Consider the following 22,851-nt stretch of genomic DNA (forward strand, 5'->3'; position numbering starts at 1 on the left):
CTCCTACATCAGCCTTCTGAGTTCCTGGGATGACAGGTGTGCATCACCATCCCTGGCTGCACATCTCTTTTTATTTCTTTCTCTCATTCGTTTATGGGCTTTAAAAACATACCTGAGAAGTTTCAGAATCCCTTCAGAAGAGCAAAGCAGCTCACTAGAGTTAAACAATGCTGTTTTCATGTTTGATTTTCTTAGCCACTGAGAATCATTATGACTTTTTTGTACTTTAAAGAAAACTTTTAGACTTCACTAACACTTTAAATGTTTATTCTCTCTACTCAGCAACTCTGTGTCTAGAAATTTATTTTATGGGTGCAAACACATAAATGTGAAATACAAACAATTCTCAGGCCAGGATCATTGTAGCATAATACATAACCCTAAGAATTTGAAAACAATGGAAATATATATCAATAGGGGATTGTTTAGCTAATTTATGGCACTAGCATTGCTTTTAAATGGGTGCAGCTCTCCAAATGGAAAAATTAATATCCCTGTCCTGTGAGTATGTTCTTAATGTACTGTTAAGTAAAAAAAAAAAAAAAAGTTGTAAAATAATAGTAGTCATTTTAAAAACAACTATAATTTAATTAGACGCAAAATACAAATATTAGTATGCATCAGAGTGGGGAACCCTAGAAAAATAAAACTGAACTACTAACAGTTGAAACAGAATTTCCATAAGGTAAATTCCTACAAACAGAGTTGCTGACTAAAAAACAAAAGCACTTTAAATGTTACCAGAGTCTAAAATACAAAACCATACAAAGGGAAGTTTTTCTCTCTCGGTATTACATCTTCTGGTAGTAATATTGGGGCATATGTTCTTTAAACACTTATTTTTCTAATTTTTTGTTTTTTGGTTGTCAATAGATCTTCATTTTATTAATTTATATGTGGTGCTGAGAATCAAACTTAATGCATCACACATACTAGGCAAGAGCACTACCACTAAGCCACACCCCCAGCCCTCTTACACACTTTTATAAATTAATTAGTAAATTAATTAGTAAAACTAGACAATAAACTCAGATAACAGAGGCCTTGGAGAGACAGGGTTCTAATTCACAGAAAGGATGTTAAGGGGGCTGGAGGCCCCTCCTGGGCTGCAGCTCAGAACCCAACAAGAACAAACTCTTTCTGTTTTCCCCACTTTTTCCAGGAACAAGGAACCCTGGTGGAGAGTAGGGTGGTGGATGAAATGTGTAGTCCGAGTGGCTCATCTGTCTGGGAGGAAAATTCCAGTTCGCCCGTCTCCCATGGGCAGGACCAGGCTGGGGCTGACCCAGTTCAACGCACCCCCTGCACCTGCTTTGCACAGGGGCCTGGAGGTCCAAGCCCTTTCCCAAACTATTATTATTTTTATTATTTTCTTCTAGCCCTCAGGTTTACTTAGATTGTTCCTCTCAAGCAAACTTTTCTATCCTTTCTTTTGGGGCACATGGCACCTGAGAGGTCAGAAGTTGGGAGACGGGATTTGGAGCCAAGGCTTCTTGGATCCCTGGTTCTGCAACCTTGGGTGGGTGTTTTACCTCCCTGAGATCCAAACTGGAAGTCAGCCAGGCCCAGGCTCCCATCCTACTCTTGACACATTGTCCAAATGATCCTGGGCAAGTAGTTTTGACACCCCTCTCTCATCTGTAACCTGTACTAGGATTGATGAGGGAGAAATAAGAAAAATGAATGAAGCAGCCAGACAGCCCTGGAGCACCATCTACTGGCTAATGGCAGCCAGACTTTTATCCTGCCTCATCTCTGTGGCCTTTTTTTTTTTTTTTTTTTTTTTTTTTCCATTAACCACTGGGGTCTGATGTAGTGTGATTCACCCAAGGTCCCAGAAGGAGCAGGCTGAGATGGGGCCTGGAGTCTCCTGACCTGCAAACAGGCTTTCCCCTGAGCAGAGACAATCCCGTCTGGAATGTGGGTTGGCTATTCTCTTTCCAGTCCGGAGCCAGGTTTTTCTTATACGACTACCTCTACAGCCAGGAGAGAAGTGGTCATGAGCTCTGGGTGTGCTGTAGAGCCAGAACCCCCAGGAGTGGGGGCTTTGAGTGGCCAGGCCCTCCAGCTGGTGGGGTTTCCCTGACAGGACTCAGCTGCCCTGAGTTGGCTGCAGGGCCATGAGTCAGAGCTGAGCACAGTCCTCTCCTCTGCCCACTTGTAGCCACGGCCACAGACTAATAAAGACAGTCCAAGAAGACCTGCAGCTCCAAGACAAGGCACCCTTCCCCCTGGTCCAAGTGGAGATGCCCATTCCTCTGCTCAGACAGAGCAAGTGATGGCCAAAGGACACACAGCAAGTAAATGATTGGCCTCAGGCTGAAACCTTGGTCCACTTCTAGGATCATCCCAAACAGCCCAGGTGGAAGGCCAGGCACCTCTAACCTGCCCTTGGACCTTTGCATTTGCCCCCTGCTCCAGTGGCTTTATTGCTCCTGGTACCATGCAACCAATGACTAACAGGCCTGGGCTTCACAGGGAGGCTGATGGCCAATACAGAGCTGGCCAGAAGGGACCAGGATACCCATTTTGTGACAGCTTCACCGCCACTAAGCTTCTACAGCAGTGAGGGCCTGTTGTCTGTGCCCCACTGTCCCACCTGGCTAGACTCTGCCTCAGAGCCACAGCCTGGTGCCCCATGCCCTCCTCTGTCCTCTCCCTAGCCACATTAACCTTCCTTCTTCTCTCCTTTCATCTTCTCTCTCTCTTACCTTCTTCCTATTTCTGTCTGGGGCCCTTGAATGCTCTGTCTGCCCTGCTTCTCTCTAGGTCCCAACCATGTTTCACCCCAACCTTGAATCCGGGATCTGCTGATGCTTATCATCAGCCACAGGAGTCTTGTCAAGCCCACATGCAGAGTGAAGGTGGGCAGGAGGGTGACCCAGCTTAGTACATGGTTGGGGAAGAGAGGAGCAGGAGGGCTTGGGCTCCTCATTGCTGGAGCCTCTAAGCAAGCCTTTAGGGTCCAAGCTCTCCTGCCCAGCCCTGCTCAGGCACCACAGAGGAAGAGAAGCCTCCTCACCTCACACCTGGGAAATCAAGTGTAAGGTCAAGGTCATCCAGCCACTACCAAGCGGTGGGGGAAATGAAAATTCCTTTTGCAGGAGAAGGAAATGATGCCAGATCTGAAGGAATAAGTCAGGGGAAGAGCTCTGACTGCCCCACACTCCATACCCAACACCCCAGGCACAGGGTTCAAATCCATGAAAGACCACAGAGTCTATGAGTGGAAGCACCAGGTTTAATACAAAAATATCTCCCTTTAAAAAAAAGTACACAATACTACACTAAGATTTCATCTCACTCCAGTCAGAATGCCAATCATCAAGAATACAGGCAACAACAAATGTTGGTGAGGATATGGGGAAAAGGTACATTCATATACTGCTGGTGGGATTGCAAATTAGTACAACTACTATGGAAAGCAGTGTGAAGATACCTCAGAAAACTTGGAATGGATCCACCATTTGACCCAGCTATCCTACTCCTAGGTTTATACCCAAAGGACTTAAAATTAGCATACTACAGGGACACAGCCATATCAATGTTTATAGCAGCTTAATTCACAATTGCTAGACTATGGAACAAACCTAGGTGCTCTTCAACAGATGAATGAATAAAGAAAAGGTGGTATGTATATTCAATGGACTATTACTCAGCTTTAAAGAAGAACGGAATTAAGGCATTTGCTGGTAAATGTTTGGAGTTGCAGAGTATCATGGTAAGAGAAATAAGCCAATCCCAAAAAAACAAAGGCTGAATGCTTTCTCTAATATGTGGGTGCTAATTGACAATAAAGATGGGCACTAGAGAAGAATAGAGTCACCTTATATTAGGTAGAGGGAAGTGAAGGGAGAGGAGGGTGAGGGTATGGGGATAGGAAAGATAGTAGAATTAAACAGACATTGTTACTTTATGTATATATGTGACCACATAACCAATATGATTCTACATCATGTACACTCAGAAAAATGAGAAATTATATCCATCTATGTATGATATATCAAAGTGCATGAATGCATCCCACTGTCATGTATAGCTAATTAAAACAAATTAAAACTTAAAATTGAAAAAAAGAAGAAAAATACACAGATATGAAAACTGAACAGCATATAAAATAGTACTTTCGATGTATAAATGTGAATTAATGTGAGTTCTAAAAATACTTGTAAACCTAGGTGATTATATCTTTGGTACCACAGTGAGAACTGACTCCCCCTCTTTGGGGGAGGCTCTGGGAGTCTGGGGTTGTGAGATGCCACCAGCATGGGGAATGTGCCCAGGAGGGCTGAACGTACCTCATCCCCTTGCCAACCTTCCCCTTCCTGGGCATCTTGGCCACACTCCTCACTCCCCTGGCATCTCCAATGCCTACTGGTTTGGGGCAGTGAGGTGTCACTACCAGACCTGGGCAGTGACAAGACCATCCCCCAACAGGTACTGCCTTCCAGGATGGGACAGCTGGCAGTTAAGGAAGCAACCCCCAAAGTGCTCACCTCTTGTGCCCATTTACTGGGGTGCCCATCATAAGGCTCTTGTCTTTCATGGGACACAATCATCCTTACTCTCCATTCTGTCCGTGGCACATACCTCAGGGGCAGTGTTGGGCTGCATGAACTAATGACCTCCCTCCCTGCCCCCTTGCCCAGGATACCTCCAGAGTTTATTGTGGGTGGGAAAGGGGTCTCATGGTCCCTGGAGCAGTTGCTGGGGGCTTTCCTGGGCACTGACTGCCACTCCAAGTCAAATCCATATAGCTGCATTTGGGGGCTGAGGAAGGGTCACAAACCTGAATGCTTAGAGTGCCATGTGTCATCGGGAATCTCCCCAGAACTCAGCAGACCTCCAAGAAGATGATTTAGGGTACTTGGCCATGCTTCATCCGAACAAGCATGCAAACCCCAGGAATATTCTAGAATATTAGTGTTGACAGGGCACTCAGAATGAGTGAGGGATTCCTCCAAGATCACAGCACGTCCAATGCAGGGTCAGGGCCACCCACTGGTGCGCACATGTGGACATAATGCTGGCACATCAACACATTTGTCACAGATGCAGGATCCGCTGGGCCTGCAAACTGAGGATGAAGAGGAAAAACCTCAGAACAAAAGGGGCCTGGGAGACATGGGCCCTGTCCACAGCCAGTGTTCCCCGAGTACCCTGGGCTGGGTCTACAGGCTGGGGAGTTCTGTACTTGGTTCAGTCCCAGCAATAATTACAGAATTAATTAAGCATGGCTGGCCCAGACCTGCTCAGGCCTAGGAAAGCAGACTGGTGTCAGGGGACGTGGCTTCAGAACAAAGCAACACTGGCCAAGGCAGGCCCCAGCTCAGCCAGAAGCCAGGGGTGCCAGGGTTTCTTCCCCAGCTCCTGGGCAGATGAAAGTGTGGGGACAAGCCTGCGACTTCTTGAGGGGTAGCTGGCCGAACAGAGAGAGGTTACTAACTACCCCATTCCCCCAGGAAGCTCCCCCAGATTCCAGCCACCCCAGTTGTCAGCCAGAGAGACTCCCAGATAGACTGTGAACTACCAAGTTCAACGTCTCATTTTGTGCATTGGGAAACTGGGTCCCCTGGGAGGGATCATGGCTCAGTCACATGGCCTCTCTGAGGCAGAGGCTGGGCATGGTCCTGCAGTTCTCTCACATCCTAAGGCAGCCTCAGGGCTTGGGAAGCAGTGTGGCAGGGACAGAAGCCTTCCACATGGGACAGCTGGCAGGAGCAGCATGGCTGACAGGATGCCAGGCCAGGAGGGGCTGGGTACGGGGAGGCAGAAGGAGAGCTTTGGATGGGGCGAGGTGAGGGCCAGCCTCTAGAGAAATCTGTCCTCTGCTTTGGCCCAGGGCAGCCTGCATCTGGAGGTGGCTCTAGTTCCTGCTGGGACTCCACCTGGGGCTGAGGCAGGAACTCTGACTCTGGTTCTTCTTGGGGGTCAAGAGGACTGTCACAGAGATGGCAGAGGAGGTGTTGACTTCACTTAGGGTGGAGCTAAAGGAAGAAGGCAAATGAGGGGCAGGGAGTGGAGGTCACAATAAGATAGTAAAGGCTTTAAGAGATTTCTGTGAATCCAACTTTACATACTTCTGCTCATTGAATCTTTGTGAACAACACATAAGGCCTGAGCCAGGAGACAAGTGCAGCTCAGAGAGGTTATGTCATTGCCCTACTTCACACCATGGGTGTGTGCAGGAGCTGGGATGTTGGAGCAGGCCCAGCTGGCCCCACACTTCAATTCTCATTCTCCAGCAACTCCATCCTCTATGTTCTGAGACATTATCTCACTTAATCCTCATGGCAAGCCCCTAATAGAAGGACTTTCACTGTTTTTACGTCATTGAAGGAAAAATTGAAGGTTAGAGAGGCGAAGCAGCTGTTGGGGTCAGCATTCACACCCCAAGCTGTTGGAACTCTAAGCTAAATCCTGTGTACTGTCTACCCAGGTCTTGGAATGTTAGTCTCAGAAACTGAGGGTAACAAAGTCTGCCCAGGGCTCATAGTGGCAGAGCTGGAGCTAGAACCCACCGGGGGACTCCTGCCACCTCCCCTGGGGCTGGATCTTGCTTGGGGTGGGTGGGTCTGGCCTCCTGGGAGCCCTCTCTCTAGCTGAGTCAGGTTCTGTCTGAACACCAAGTCCAGGCTCCAGCTGGACCTCCCTCCAAAGCCTTCCCCATGCTGAAGCTCCACCCCACCCAAGACAGAAGAGCACCTTGAGTCCTTCCCAGTTTGCATTCTGGATTGAACTTGAGGCATCTCTGCCTCCTGCAACCAGACTCTAGGGCCCTTGGGATAGTACTAAGCACAGAGCAGAGCCTAAGGCTGGTTGAGACCCCCAAGAACAACCAGCTTGCTGGGGACGCTGAGTAGTTTCCCTTCTTCTCCTTGTGGCTAGGACAGCCTAGAGAGCTCCCTTTCATATAGTCTTAGCCTGTCTTTTTTTCTATGCAGGCTATTGTTTCTACCTGAGGGCACAAAGGTCAAGAGAGCTCCATTCTGTCCTCTGTTCATGTGCAGGAATAAGTCCTCATCCTAGGGAACTGACTGTGGGGTCAAGCCTGACTCAGATACCCTGTGTACACTATCTCCCCAGGTCCCACCCAGGGTGGTTACCTGGTGAGGCTGGGGGAACCGTCCAGGAGACTCTCATCAGCAGCCTCAGGTTTGGGGTCAGGCAGGGGGATGATATAGTCATTGTCACCCTCGCTGGGCTGCATGGCAGTGTAGAGGACAGAGCTGGTGGCTGTGGAATCCAGGTAAGTGGGGAGAGATCGGAGGCTGTAAAATCCAGGTAAGTGGGCTTGGGACCTCAGGATGGCTGGGTGGTCACTTCTCAGAAACTCCTCATCCACCTGCTGGTACTTCTGCTCTGTGGGGCGGGGAACAAGGGAGGGGCATAAATGGAGGATGTCAGATGACCCATGGTGGGCAGCATGGCATCACCTTGATACCTCTGCCTTTGACCTAGCTCCCCAAAGAGCTGGGGGCTGTACACACATGTGTCTGTAAAGACGAGAAGGAAATAGGTCAATGCTGGTGGAGGGGTGAATGCCTATGTCTTAGACTGATCTGAGTTACTCTTGTCTTTGCTTTTGTAATCAGCAAAAGAACTAAAACCTCTTCTTTTACAAACATTGAAACCAGGAGTTGAGCGGCCAAGGGGTATTGGGGGGCATGTGTGGAGGGAATGGAGAGACGGCAGTGGGAGCAGGGTCCACAGTGCACCTCAGAAGGCCCAGCCCTAAGCACACCACTGCCTCTGCCCACAGTGTCCCTGGGGCAGACACCCTTGATACAGGGATGGTGTGTGGGTTAAGGGGTCCCATCTGCAGAGGTCTCAAGCAGAGGACCTGGCACATTTGGGCAGTTAGCTGGGACAGTGGATCTTACCACTATCACCATCACTACTGTCCTTCCCTGGTCTAGGGCAGCTGACTTGAGAAACAGCCCTGACTCCGGAGTGACTCTGCCCCCACTCCACGGCTCCAACTCCCTGTCCTGCAGGAGCAAGGAGCAAGGGGGCTCTGCAGGCGCCTGTCTTCTCCTATCTGGGCAGGTGGACCCCCCCTGGTGTCGCCTCATGTGACTAAACCGATCAGGGTTTAGTGAATTTGGGGACTAAATAGTACAGACACAAAAAGTACCTTTCCTTTGGGTTCAGTGACTGCTCCTCCGTCGCAGCTCCCACAAGGGGGGCAAGGCAGGCAAGAAAGAGAGCAAGGAGCACTTGCTAAACCCCTTTATTGGGGAGAAACCATTCAAATGAAGCAAGGTGTCAGGTTTCAGGAGATTGAGTCTAGCTTCATGCTGTCTAGCTGTCAGCAGGTTGACTAACATCTAGGAAGGCCACGCTCATCTCATGTGTTCTGAGGGGATCATAGACAGATTGAGTGAAAAGATGCTTACATTGCCCGCCATAGGGTGTTGCTGTAGAGCCCCGAGCTGGGTGTGCGGGGATTGTTGGTGCAGGTAGTCCACCAGGTCACCATAGCAGCAGTACTCTGTGATGATGTAGATGGGGCCTGTTGGGGAGGTACAGGCCCTAGGAGTCCTCAGGTTTCCCATGAGGGCCATGGGGTCAATAAACAAGCTGAATGTGAGCAAAGTCATGGGCATGACAGCTGAGGGTCAGCGCCTTGCAAACCTGGATCCTCTTCCTGCCTCCGAGTGCAGGCAAGGTTCTTAGTCTCCCTGGCCTCCCCTTCTCCATCTGTGAAGTAACACCCACCTCAAAGAACTGTCACGCTGACTAATGAGACCAAACCTCTGTCAGCATGGCATTTGACAAGCTCACAACTGCTGTGATTTCAAACTAAAGCTTATTTTTGAGGCTAGTAAACATAAAGCCAGCAAAGAAAACTGCTTATTATTCTCAGTCTACTGGTTGCATTCAGATTTAATGCGTTTACTTAAATTCAACTAGGGGAAAATGAAGATATTGATAAAAACAAACTTTTGAAATGAGTGTCGGGCACAGTGGCACTTCAGCTACACAGAAGGCTGAGGGATGAGGATCACAAATTCAAGACCTGCCTTGGCAACTTAGTGAAACCTTCAGCAACTTAGCAAAAGTCTCAAAATAAAAAATAAAAACAGTGGTACACACCTGTATTCCCTGGAGCTTGGGACGCTGAGGCAGGAGTCAAGTTCAGAGCCAGCCTCAGCAAAAGCAAGGTGCTAAGCAACTAAGTGAGACCCTGTCTCTAAATAAAATCCAAAATAGTGCTGGGAATGTGTCTCAGTGATCCATTGTCCCTGAATTCAATCCCCAGTACCCAAAAAATACAAAATAAAAAGGGCTTGGGATGAATCTCAGTGGCAAAGCACCCCTGGTTGCAATCCCTAAAACCAAAAAAGAAAGAAAAACAAAACACAACTTTTGAAATGAGTGACCATTGCAGATGTGAATTGGTCTATGAATGCAACATACTTCTCTATTTTGATTTGACTTAACAATACTGAGGAAAATACCAAATTTCACAACAGCAGCTACAAATGGTGATATATTTGTTTTCTCACATTTTGCAACTCAACTTGCAATCAGAGTGTCAAATAAACACAGTTGGGCAGAGGAACTTTCTTCTATGATCTAAAAGAAAACTGCTCCCACTTAGCTCACTGGTGGTCTTCAACAGGGGAGTAGGCTTAGCATGACTTTTCTGAGAGTCCCATGAGCTGTTATTTATCACCAGTTTTCAAAACATACTATGAAAATACAAGAATGGAAAACTGCCAGGACTGGAAGCCTGAGGAGTCCTTTGGCCATGAAGATGTGACTATATGAGCTCCTAAGTCCTACACCCATCTGGGACTGTGAAGGGAGAGTGATGGGTGGGAGGGTGTGGACCCTCCCCACTGCACTGTCCTGGTGCCCTCAGGTGAGGCAGGAATGGGGGCAGCCTGGGGCAGCCAATGGGCATTTCCCCAGAATCCTGGAGTGGCTTTCCTACCTCCCTGGGTGCAGGCCCCCAGCAGGTTGACCACATTTAGGTGGGGCCCCAGGTGGCTCATGATCTTCAGCTCTGACCTGAGGAGCTGAAGATCACTGCTGCAGGCTGTGGCTGCAGGGAAGGGACTCAGCTGGTCACTGAGGCTTCTTAGAGGCCCCATGGGAGCTACTCAGGCTCCTCTGCCCCACCGTGCTGCAAGACCACAGACCCCTTGCAGGGGAGTGTGCCCCATCCTGGGCAGGGAAAGAGGGAGGGAGCAGGGGCCAGGAGGCCAGACTCAGGACTCTCTCCTGGTGTGACCCCCAGTGCTTGGGTCCAGCACATCAAAACCAGTGTCTCTAGTAGAGGCTGAATGCTCAGGAAGAGGGTCAGAGGAGGTGGGGCCCCGTGTGAAGAAGGAGAAGGCACCCAGGACTCACATTTCAGCATCTTGACAGCCACTTTCATGGTGGCCTGGGAATGGCTCAGGCCTTGAGCCGTGGTCTCCTCCTGCCCGAAGGCCCCAGAGCGGAAGGTGAGAGGATCTCTCAGTTCCTAGACCACCAGGAACCTATACTTCTATTTCCCACCCAGGGCTGGGGAAGAGCCACTCTCTGAGGTTCACCTACACATCCCGCAAATCCTTCTGGACTTAATGTGCTCCCCCTCAAAAGGCTCCTACAACCATTCTGATTCACAGTCTTTCCTGGTGTCTCCTCAAAGTCCTGCCTACTCTCTGCCTCATTTTGAGTACCTAGGAGCCTTCCTCCTTCCCATGGGAACACAGCTCCCCATACCTCTTCAGCCTCCCTAACTAGATGAAGCACAGGCTGACACCAGGCCAGTCTTCAGTACTTTCTCTCCTGCCATAGAGAGTCCTATCTCAAAGTCTCAGGCTCATAGGACTTCAATGCTAGGAGGTTGCTGGGGCTTCTCTTGACCTCATTTTATAGAGGAGGAGACTGAGGGGTGGAGAAGCCCCAGATCCCATAGCTTGTCATGGCCAGGCTAAGACCAGACCCAAGATAGTCTTGCCTCCACTTCAAGTCCCCAAACTATCTATCAGATGAGGCCTCACAGGATTGACCAAGCACAAGCTGATCCCATGGCAGTTCCCACGTGGAGTTGTAAGGCAGCTGCATGGGGTCCACATAGATGTACTCATGGCCATCAGAGCTCAAAGACTCAATCACCTTCCATCAAATCTCATAGTTTCGATTCTGCAGGACCAGGACAAGGAATAGAGCATCAGACAGGCACTTTGGACTTGAACTCAGTAGGTACAGACTCACGAGGGCAGATGGGGCAGAAGACACTAAGACCCAAAAGGGACAGGGAAAAACTGAAGTCACACAGTAAGTCAAGGCCTTCATGGGCTCAGGGAATAGATACCCAGGGGCTCCAGTGGGAGGATGGGGTACCAGAGGAGCCATCAGAGTATCAGGCTGAGAAGCAACGGACAGGTAGGAGCCTGGATCATCAGAACAACCTCACCAACTTCTCTTGGAGCCTCTGCTGCTCCACAGGTGGAAGTGGAGGAGCAGGCAGCCTGGACATGTCCCTCCCGACATGAGGTGGTCCTGAGGGAATCTCAGAAGGATGGAACTTTTAAATGTTGAAATCTAGGATGTTGAAATCACAGGACTGGATTCAGAATGATAGAATCATGGGGGATAGTAATCCTAATTTGGGGATCTAAACATTTTGGAATTGTGGAGTTATAAAATCTCAGGACATAACATTGCAATTATAGATTAGTTCATAGCCTCTGAATGTATCCATAGGCATCTTCATGGGTGATTGGGACAAGAAGTACCTGGATTTGGAGTGCAGCAGGGCCAGGGAATCCTGGATAGCTTGGATCAGCCTGTGTCAGCCCAGTCTTCTAGGCATGGAGGCAGCTCAGAGATCCTGAGTTCCATGCTGGGCCCACCTATGGCCAGATCCTGCAGCATGGGATGGGGGCCATGCAAACCAAGGATACCAAACCCTAAACACTAGGCAAAAATGGGACTCACCTCTGCCAGAGCATGATAAGGTTGATGAGGGAGATGACCATGGGAACCACTAAGGCTGGGATGGCTGAGATCACCACCATCTTGAAGGGGAGGGTTGGGGACAGAGACCAGAGCAGGCCATGAGCAACCACGCAACCGAGCAGCGGCTCTCCCCTCTTCCGCTAAGAGATCAAAATTCCTTCCTATCCATTCTGCCCAGACAGAAGCCCCCAAGTCCTCAATGGCCTGTGATATCAGACGCTCAACCTCTTGCTTTGGGCCACACCTTCAGCCTCTCTTATAAACCCCATCCCCTCAGTCACCACCCCCAGTTCAGATGCCTGTGGCCTCCATGTGCTTTCAGTCCTGACAAGATCAGTATTGCTTTTCTGCTCCAGCTCTAGGCTGTGTGCAAACCCTTTCCTGGGTTCCTTTCCATTGCCTGGGTCTCCTATGAGACCATGAGTCTCTGAGGGCCATGCCCTTGTTGGGCTCTAACAAATGGGTCAGAGCTCTAAGTCCCATGCCTGACAAAGTGGCCAATGCACTGAGAGATCTACCACAGAGGCTGAGTGACCATGGCCCAGTTAATCCAGACTCTCTGGTTCCACCTCAGCTAAGAGTGAACAGAGATGGCAGTTAATTGGGCTGTAGAGGTCACCATGTCCCTGAGTCTCCATTAGCCCAAGACCTCAGTCTCTTCCCTCCCCAGCCACCCAAGCCAGGCTACATCTCTCCTGCCCTGCCCCACTGGCTATCCAAGTGTTCCTTGGGAACATGGTTTTACCTCCTCTGTCCCCTTTCTGTCCTTTTTTGATCCCAGGGAGCTTTGTCCTATCTCAGACCTCTCTTCTGTTCTCTCTTGCCAGCAACCTCACAAATCCAGGACCTGGGGGAAAAGCCTACATCCTCTAGGGTGTCCTCTGAGTAAAGAGGAGCTGTCATACAGCCATCTCAGCCCCCCAGGTCATGATGTCTGGAGTCCATCTTCACAGGTGTACTTCCGCCTTCACTCAGAGCTGGTCTGCAGGTCAGGGTAATCACACTGTCTGCCCAGGTGCCCACTTGCTCAGGGATATGTGTGCATGGGTGGAAGGGTGGATGAGGTACGGATATTTGTAAAAAACCACCCACAATCACAGGGCAGGGGACAGGAGGCAGCCTTCTGGAGTTCACGAGTGTGCATGGAGCTTCACTTGGCCTTCAGAGTCCTGCTTGCTCTGGCTTCTCCCTGCCCCCATAGCCCCACTCTTTCCCACTGCCTTCCTCTTTTTCACACCCACCCTAAAACCCCAAATCCACACACTCTAGGCTCCAGGCAGCTTGAATTCCTTACTTTCCTAGAACCCACCCTGCCTTGAGAGGCTTTCGCACAGGCCATTCCCTCTCACTGGAACACTCTTGCTCACCAGGCTAACTCCCAGTCATCTTTAATGTTTTCACCTAAGGACGTTTTTTCAAGGTCACTTTCCTCAATCCTGTAGCTGGCTCCTTCTCCCACCAGGCTTTTGTCCCAAAGTGGTGATCCCAAGTAGGCTTACTTTCCCCACCACCACCACCTTTGGACTATGGGAACTAAGAGAGCAGGCAAGGCTAGCAGAAGGTGGGTCCACATAACTATTCACTGAATAAGAAAACAGGTGAATGAATGAACTACATGCATACAAGATCATACATATACAAAAACGGGCAGCTAGACATGCAAATACATTTGTGCACCCCTAGGACTGTTCATATGCATAGATTTGTGCATGTATGTGTCCTTTCTAGGATATATGCACTATACAGCAGGCATATGTATTCAGGTATTGTGTTCACACATTATTCCAGAAAGGTGTACTGCAATGACATGCTTACAGACATGCACTTGACACATATGCACAGAAATGCACATGTATTATTTGTAACCATGTATGGGGATTTATACACAAGCCTGGGAATTAGGCATGCTTATGTGTATGGCTTATAATCATATATTTTGTGGGTTTATGTACACAGACAAGCATCATGTGTGCTTAAATATATGTATGGAGACATACACTCTAGCTTTATTTGTATATCTGAGGATTGGGCATTCTTTAGCACAAAGTTTACAAATCTACACACAGAGAGTTTGCACCTATGTCCTGGGATCAATTGCTCAAGGTCAGGATTTACAACATATAGTTTTCATTCTTTATGTAGAAGCAGACAGTGCTTCTCAAAAAACATGGTTTATAAACTTGTGTTTGGACACATGTGCCCATTATGTATTGTGTATGGTGCACAGGAACATACTCTGATGGATTTCACAATGCTCCTGTGTACCTATGGGTATGCTGACTTGGCTTGCTGTGAATTGCATAGACTAAGTCTCCAAATATAGCAGGGTCAAGGGTCAGGGTGAGCTGGGGGGACTCACTACGCAGCACCATAGTCACCTCCTGCACCTCCTGGCCCAATGGGCTCTGCTGCATGCAATCTACTTACAGTAGCTGATCCACATGGCACAGGCACAGCGTGGTCATCACCTCATACTCCTGTTCCTCTGCCCAGTATATCACATTATTGGGCTTCTAGGATGTGTCTCTAGTCTGGAGCAATGTGCAAGAGGAAAGGGCAGACTAGGTGAGTTCCACTGGGTCCTTCTAGCCTGTTGTGGTACCTGAAGAGTCCAGGATCTGCTCACCTTTTGAGGTCTCTTCAGGTAGACCAGGTGAACTTTGGCTGGGACATGTCCTGGCTACAATAGTGGACTGTCTGGTAACTCTCCCTCAGCTCCAGCACAGGAACAGGAACTGCATGGGGTAGATCAGGAGGAAGGTGGGGAGATAAAAACAGACCCTCAACAGAAGAGGCCCTCAGGGAATCCTGGCCCAGAGCCTCCCTTTGTGTGAGGGCTGCAGACCTCAGGAGAACACTCAATACCAGGATCCATTGGGGAAGCTGATGGATTTTCCCCTGGGCTATTTCAAAGGGAAAGTCTCAGTAGGGGTCTAGTCTGTCCCTAACACCTCTCTGAGACTTGCTCACCTTCCCTTTTAACAAAGAGAGAACAGGCCTCAAGCTCAGAGCCCTGGGCAGCCCAATTCATGAAACTGGAATTGAACGGCATTTGTCTTGTTTTCTTGGAGTTGATTGTAGTGGTTGCTTGATATTTATGACATGTGTTGCTGATTTTTGATCTATGATTGAGAGGTTCAATTTTGCCTTTCAAAATATATTTATTTTTAGAAAGTTGTTAACAGGAGGAGAGAGAAAGAAACAAAGGTAAACAATACAAATCAAAACAAAAATACACGAATTCTTAACCTGAGCCCTCAAAAGTCAAGGCAAGGAAAAATAACTACATTTAATAACACACACACACACACACACACACACACACACACAAAGGAGGCAAAGGGCTGGGGTTGTGGCTCAGTGGTAGAGTGCTTGTTTTAGTACATATGAAGCACTGGGTTCAATCCTTGGCATCACATAAAAATAAATAATTTTTAAAAAGGAAGCACATACATATATCCATGAACCAATCAACACAACAATAACACACACATTCACACACAAACACACACACAAAAACGATTCTTAATGAAAAAAATGAAGGAATAATTTCCACTGAGGCAAACAAAATAGTCAGCTAGAATGAATGAATGGTCACTGTCAATGCCTGACTATCTTTCTTTGTGTTTCTTTTTGAGCAATGTAATGAGAGCAAAACAAGGGCTGGCGGTTGTTAATCCCTTCCTCTTTCTGTGATGCTCTCTGAGCTCCCTGTTGGAATGGCCCAAGACTAAAACTGGTTGAAAAAATTCTCAGCTTCTTTGCTTACCAGTATGAGGTGGGATGGAGTGGAACATACTGTAAGTCAGAGCCTGGTCTGCACAGACCACATGGATGCACTCCCAGTGGGGGCCACTGCAGAGTTCTTAGTGAAGTAAGTGGAGCTTAGGTCTAATCAGGCCTCAAGGGTTTTGTTGGGTTGTGTCTGCTCTGGAGAGATTAGAATAAACACCCTAGGGCCTCATAGTTGCTGATCTCTGTCAAAAGTCTGGATCTCAGAAGCCTCTCAAAAATTCTACTCATGGGACAGAGAAGATAATCCTCCCCATACTCTACTGCCATGAACACACCCTTCCCAAGCTTATGCCCTGAGTCCTGAGTGTATTTGCACCCTCCTGGTCAGATTCCCTAGGAACTTTAGTTGGTCATGTGAATCAAACACTCTCAGTGGAGAAAGGATTTGGGATCCCCTGCACTTTTACAGATTGAGTACCCCTGGGTATAATCTCTGTACCTGTTTCACTTGTACCTGGGTCACACAGTACAGGCTTGCCTGGACAATGTGGCAGTGTTTGCTCTGATCTCCCAGGTCTGGCAACAACTATAGCTGTGGCTCTCTCAAGATGGCTCCTGCCTCAGATTTCCACCACCAGTTGAGAGAGTGCATTTTCCAGTTCAGTTCCAGCTGCTTTTCTGATCTCATTTTTTTCCACCCAGAATCTGTCTGTTATGTTTTTCTCTGTGTTCTCCCTACCTCTGTGGTGAACCAGCCATACTACTGCTATCCCTGCCACAACTGCCTTGGCTCTCATGTGCCTTTCTTCTTTGTTTAATGTACCCAAATTCCTGAATCTGTATGACACTCTGACTGTCCAATAGTGGATTTTAGTGAAATACATCTTTCACTCCCCTCCTTGAAAAATAGTACTCCCACTGTTTGAATCTGGAGCCAGTAGGAATGCAGCCTTCCTCTAATCTTCCATCTTGAATCCTCCCCCAAAACAAAATTAAGAAAGTAATTTTTATTGATAATAAAATCAATAAGGATAAAATACTTGGAATAAATTTAATTAAGGTGGTACAAGACTTATACACTGAAAAAGCACAAAACATGACTGAAAGAAATTAAGATCTTAATTCATGAAGACATTTTGTTTTCCTGGATTGGAAGATTTAATATTATTAAGATAGCAATACTTCCAAAGTGATCTACAGATCCAATGTAATCCCTATCAAAATCTCACCAGTCATTTATTTGCTGAAATGGAAAAGCTGATTTTCAAGTTCATATGAAATTTTAAGTGATGGTGAATAATCTTGAAAAAGAAGAAAACACTGGAAGAGTCATAGTTCCAAATTTCAAAAAGTACTAAAAAGCCCACAGAAATCAAGATAGTGCAATATGGATATAAAAATAAATATATAAATCAACAGAGTATAAAATTGAGAGTCAAAAAATAAAACCTCACTACTATGGTCAAATCATGCACAAGGGTGACAAGATCACTCAATGGTAAAAGAATGTTTCTTTCAATAAATGGTAGTAAGTGCACTGGGTATCCAAATGCAAAAGAGTGAAGTTGAACCCTTTATTTTCACCATATGCAAAAATTAACTCAAAGTGAATCAAAGAAATGAATATAAAAGCTAAAACTATAAAACTCTTAAAATAAATTATAGATGATTTTTTAGCTGTATTACCAAAAATACAGGTAAAAAAAAGAATACATTAGACTTTATCAAAATTAAATATTTTTATGCATCAACTGACAAAGTTGAGAGAATAAAAAGGTTACACAGGGCAGAATAAAATATTTGGAAATCATATATCTAATAAAGGCTAAGTATCCAGAATATGTGTATCTACATCTGCGTCTACCTACATCTCTATATACATCTATATTATATATCTCTATATATACATGTTGAATGAATTGAAACTGATAGCATCTTGTGCAACTGAAGAACAAAGAGACAAACTATTTAATTTAAAAATGGAAAAAAAACTGAATAGACATTTCTACACAGAAGACATAGAAATGATCAACATTACATGGAAACATACTAAACATATTAGTCACTAGGGACTGCAAACCAAAAGCACAATGAGATATAACATCATATTTACTAGGTTGACCATAATTTTTTAAAAAAAATCAGAAAATAGCAAGTATTGGTGAAGATATGGAAAAAAAAAAGATGGAACATTTGTACTTTGCTGGTAGAAATGTAAAATGATGCAGCTGCTATGGTAATTGGTTGGATGGTTCTCCAAAGTTAGAACTACTATATGACCCAATTCTGCTCTTAGGAATAACCAAAAGGGACTCAAATAGATGTCTGCAGGTCAAAGTTCAATACAGCATGTGTTAGTCAATGTTTCTTTACTATAACCAAAATACCTGACAAGAACAACTTAGAGGAGAAAAATGTTTATTTGGGGCTCATACTTTCAGAGTTCTCAGTCTATAGTTGGCCAAATTTCATTGCTTTGGTAAGACAGAATATCATGGTAGAATGGTGTGGTAGAAGGAGGCCTCTCAGCTCACAGGAGCCAGAAAGCAGAGAGAAAGAGAAAGCAATAAGCCAGGGACAAACACAATCTTTAAGGGCATATCCCAATTGATCTCCTCCAGCCATGATCCATCTGCCTACAGTTACCACCCAGTAATCCATTCAAATTGTTAATCCATCAAATGGATTAATCCACCCATTAGGGTATAGCACTCACAATCTGATCATTTCACCTTTGAACATTCCTGCATTGTCCTGCATACCTTTTGAGGGAACACCTTACAAACCATAACAAGCACTATACACAGTAGGAAAGAGGTGAAAACAGTTGACAAATGGATAAATAAAATGTGTTATATCTATACAATGGAATATTACTTAACCATAAAAATTTAAGTAGTCACATCTGCTGCATATGAATGAACATTGAAAATATTGTGCTCTGTGGAAGAAGCCAGACACATGATATTAGATATCTATGATTCCATTTATATTGAACCCCAGAAGATGTAAATACACAGAGTCAGATAGTAGAATAGAGGTTTCTAAGGGTTATAGGGAGATACAATAGAAGAAGACTTCTTAATGGGTATGAGGGTTTTAGTAGGGGTGATGAAAATATCTTGGAACTAGATAGAGTTGATAATCATACAACATTGTAAATGTACTAAATGACACTACATTTTATTTATGTGGACTTTATTTAAAAAAAACATATGAACAAAAAAGGATAAAGAATTTGATAAATAAAAACAGATCATTCAATGCCAGTAGGCCAGCATTAAAAAATAAAAAATAAAATAAAGAAGGGGGGAAAAGATAAAAACAGAAATCAATGAAGCCCAGAACAAAAAAAATGAGAGGGAAAATTCAACAATATCAGAATCTACTAATTGAAAAAAGCAATAAAATTGACCACAAAAATGAAACAGGAAAGACATAAATTACAAATGTCAGGAATGAGCTGGAGATGTAGCTCAGTGGTGTTGTGCTTCCTTACCATGCTCAAGGTCCTGTGTTCAGTCCCCAGTACTGCAAAAAAACAAATATCAGGAATGAAACAGTGGTTATGAAAGGATAATAAGGGACAATTTTGAACTAGTCTATGACCATAAATTCAATAAGTTAGACAAAATGAACAAATCATCTGAAAAAAGAAACCAACTACTAAAGCATATTCAAAAAGAATTAAGATAACAAGAACAGTTCTGTATATTTTTTTAAACAATTTAACTTGTAGTTAAAACCTTTTTAATAAAGAAACACACAAGCCAGGCATGGTGGTACATTGCTGTAATGTCAGTGACTGGAGAAGCTGAGTACAAGTTTGAGACCAGCCTAGGCAACTTAGCAAGACCCTGTCTCAAAATAAAAAGCAAAAATTGCTGTGAGAGTAGCTCAGTGGTAGAATACCCCCAGGTTCAATCACCAGTAGCACAACAAACAAACACACAAAAAGAAACTTCCAGAACCAGATAGCTTTGCTGGCAAATTCTACCAACAAGCAGGGATCAGAAAATAAGAATTCCACACAGATTCTTTCAGAATAAAAAATAAGAAGAAATTATGATAAACCCTTCCTTCCTCTCTACACCATAAGTGGTAAGAATATTCTCTACAATGTCTTAGGGAACAGAACATTTTTGTATAGGATTACTATGTGATTGAAGTGCTCCAATCCTTTTGGACACCAATTATTTGGAAGAAAAAGGAATTGAATACCTTAAGTATAGATATGATGAGGTTTTCCAAAGTGCAAAGTTTAAAAAAAATTTCAGACTTTAAATGACAATCCCATTGAATTAGTATATAAATTTTAATTTTTAAACAAGTGAATATCACTCTCCATAACCCACTGAGGCAAAGAAGAAAAAAAGACAGTATAACCATATCTCATGTCTTGAGCCAAATTTAAAAGAAACAAAATAAAACTCAGTGTATTCTTTTACCACAAAGGACTCAAACTAGAAAACAGTAAGATAAAAGAAAACCTCCAAAACCTTGGGAAATAAGCACAATTCTAAATAATCTATGGTTCAAGAAAGTTCAAAGCTGTCGCAATGGGCAAGGGTGCGACATATAAGTCCAGTGGAGAAATAAAGAATGTCTGTGTGTGATTTTCAAAGATGGCTGCGAAAGGAGTGCAGCACTCCCGTGTACTGCGTCACTGAGCAGGAAAAAGACAAGGTAGAATGGATAAAAGCTAGCTTGTTAGGAATTTCCAGCAAAATTGGGGTGCTCCGAAACCTAGAGGAAGGATTTCCATTGCATAAGGACCTGCTACTGGAGCTCAAACGCGAGAGATTTGTCCGCACGGAGGGTCACGCTGCGTATGCAGCAAATCGCCCTGCGGCCAGAGTCTGCGGCGCTCGCTGGGAAACGACGGTAAGATAACAATGCAAAGATACAGTGCTACGGATTCTGCAGGCTCCCGCCAGCTGTGCAAATACTGTACTCAGAGCTGAATTCTGGGCTTGAGACGGGGAAGGAAGCCATCCAATTCGGTTCTCCACATCGGTCAGACCACAGAGGAAGCCAGCGGCCACCATCTTGGAGAGCTGACGTCATCATCTCTGTTTTTTTTTTTTTTTTTTTTTTTTTTTTTTGACTGATCACAGCTCTTTCAGCTATAGATCAGCGGGGAAAACTTAAGGGCCCCTCCCAGCTCTCCTGTGAGCGCAATAGCCAGACCGAGGGCGGCACGGAGCCGGCGGGAGCCGCGGCTTCGGCGAGGGAGCCGGCGGCAGCGGCGGCTGCGGCGAGGGAGCCGGCGGGAGCCGGGGCTGCGGCGAGGAAGCCGGCGGCAGCCGGGGCAGCGGCACGGGAGCCGGCCGGAACCGGCGGGAGCCGCAGCAGCGGCGCGGGAGCCGGTGGGAGCCGCGGCGGTGCTGGCACAGGAGCCGGCGGGAACCGCGCGGCGCGGGACTCCCAGCTACCGCTCCCACCAGTGCTGACAACTGAGGTCTCTTGCACCAACTCGCCTTGGCATGGGACTCACGGCTACAGCTCCCACCGGTGCTGACAACTGAGGTCTCTTGCATCAGATACGGGGGCGTGGCTACCAGAAGGTAAGCAAGTTTGCTGGGGGTGCTCAGCCCCAAGCTCTACAAACTAAGGGCCTGAGGGAGGCAAACAAGGAGAGTGTGCCCAGGCACTAATGAAACAGCTGCTCCACGCGTGTGCAAGGTAGGCAGAACTGTGACCACCGACAAAACAGGCCCAGTGGACTGCCAGACACATCGCTCAGGTTGGGGGAGGGGCAGAGCCACCGGGCGCCTGCAAGTTACGCAGACCTGCGAATCACCAGCTGATCAGACCCAGCAACCGCAGAGCGGCAGAGCCACCCCCGGGCCTGCAAGGTAGGGGCACTTGCCACCCACCGGCAGGTCAGGCCCAACAAACTGCGGAGGGGCACAGCTGCCCCACGAGCCTGCTAGGTAGGCAGAACCCTGACTACCGACAGAACAGGCCCAGAGGCCGGCCAGACACATCGCCCCGCCCCAGTTGGGGGAGGGGCAGAGCCGCCGGGCACCTGCAAGTTACACAGACCTGCGACTCACCAACAGATCAGGCCCAGCAACCGCGGAGCGGCAGAGCCACCCCCGGGCCTGCAAGGAAGGCGCACTTGCCACACACCAGCAGGTCAGGCCCAACAAACTGCGGAGGGGCACAGCTGCCCCACGAGCCTGCTAGGTAGGCAGTACCCTGACCACCAACAGAACAGGCTCAGAGGACGGCCAGACACATCGCCCCGCCCCGGTTGGGGGAGGGGCAGAGCCGCCAGGCGCCTGCAAGGTAGGCAAACCTGCGTCTCACCAGCATATCAGGCCCAGCAACCCGCGGAGCGGCAGAGCTACCCCCGGGCCTGCAAGGTAGGCGCACTTGCCACCCATTGGCAGGTTAGGCCCAGCAACTCTCGGAGGGACACAGCTGCTCCACGCACGTGCAAGGTAGGCGGAACCGTGACCACTGACAAAACAGGCCCAGTGGCCGGCCAGATACATCACCCCGGTTGGGGGAGGGGCAGAGCCGCCACCAGCGCCTTTTAGGTAGACAGACCTACAACCAACAGACAGAACAGGCCTAGTGGCCAGCGGAGGGGCAAAGCCGCTGCTCACGCCTGCAAGGTAGGCGGACCTGTGACCACCGAAAGAACAGGCCCATCGAAAGTACAGGCACAGCGGCCTCCCGGCGTGGTAGACACATTGCCTCAATTGGAGGAGGGGAAGAACCACTGCCAAAGCCTGCGAGGGAGACTTTGCAGCTATACAAGAGCAATATAAATATATAGGGGGAAAAATCAATAACACAACAGTTTTACCAAGCAGAAAGAAACGCGATCAATATGAAAAGACAAGGAAAGAAAGGACCACAAGCAATGCAGGTCAACTCAACTTTAGAAGAGGTAATTTCTGCAGCAGATGGAATGTCAGATAAAGAATTCAGGATATACATGCTTCAGATGATCTGGAGTCTCAAGGAAGACATTAGACAGCAAAATCAGTCAATGAAAGACCACTTCGACCACTTTGACAATCAATTACATAAACAAATCCAAGAAGCAAAAGATCAATTATACAGGGAGATAGAGGTTATAAAAAACAAACAAACAGAAATCCTGGAAATGCAGGAAACAATAAACCAACTTAAAAACTC

The 22,851-nt window shown here is 46.9% G+C and overlaps 1 pseudogene; it reads right to left on the minus strand.

Moving 5' to 3' along the window:
* Nucleotides 1–5,648: 5,648 nt before the first annotated feature.
* Nucleotides 5,649–22,851, minus strand: part of LOC143400386 (platelet-derived growth factor receptor beta-like) — a 37,586-nt pseudogene continuing 20,383 nt past the window's right edge.

The sequence above is a fragment of the Callospermophilus lateralis genome, chromosome 5 (genome assembly GCF_048772815.1).
Source record: "Callospermophilus lateralis isolate mCalLat2 chromosome 5, mCalLat2.hap1, whole genome shotgun sequence".
NCBI lineage: Eukaryota > Metazoa > Chordata > Mammalia > Rodentia > Sciuridae > Callospermophilus > Callospermophilus lateralis.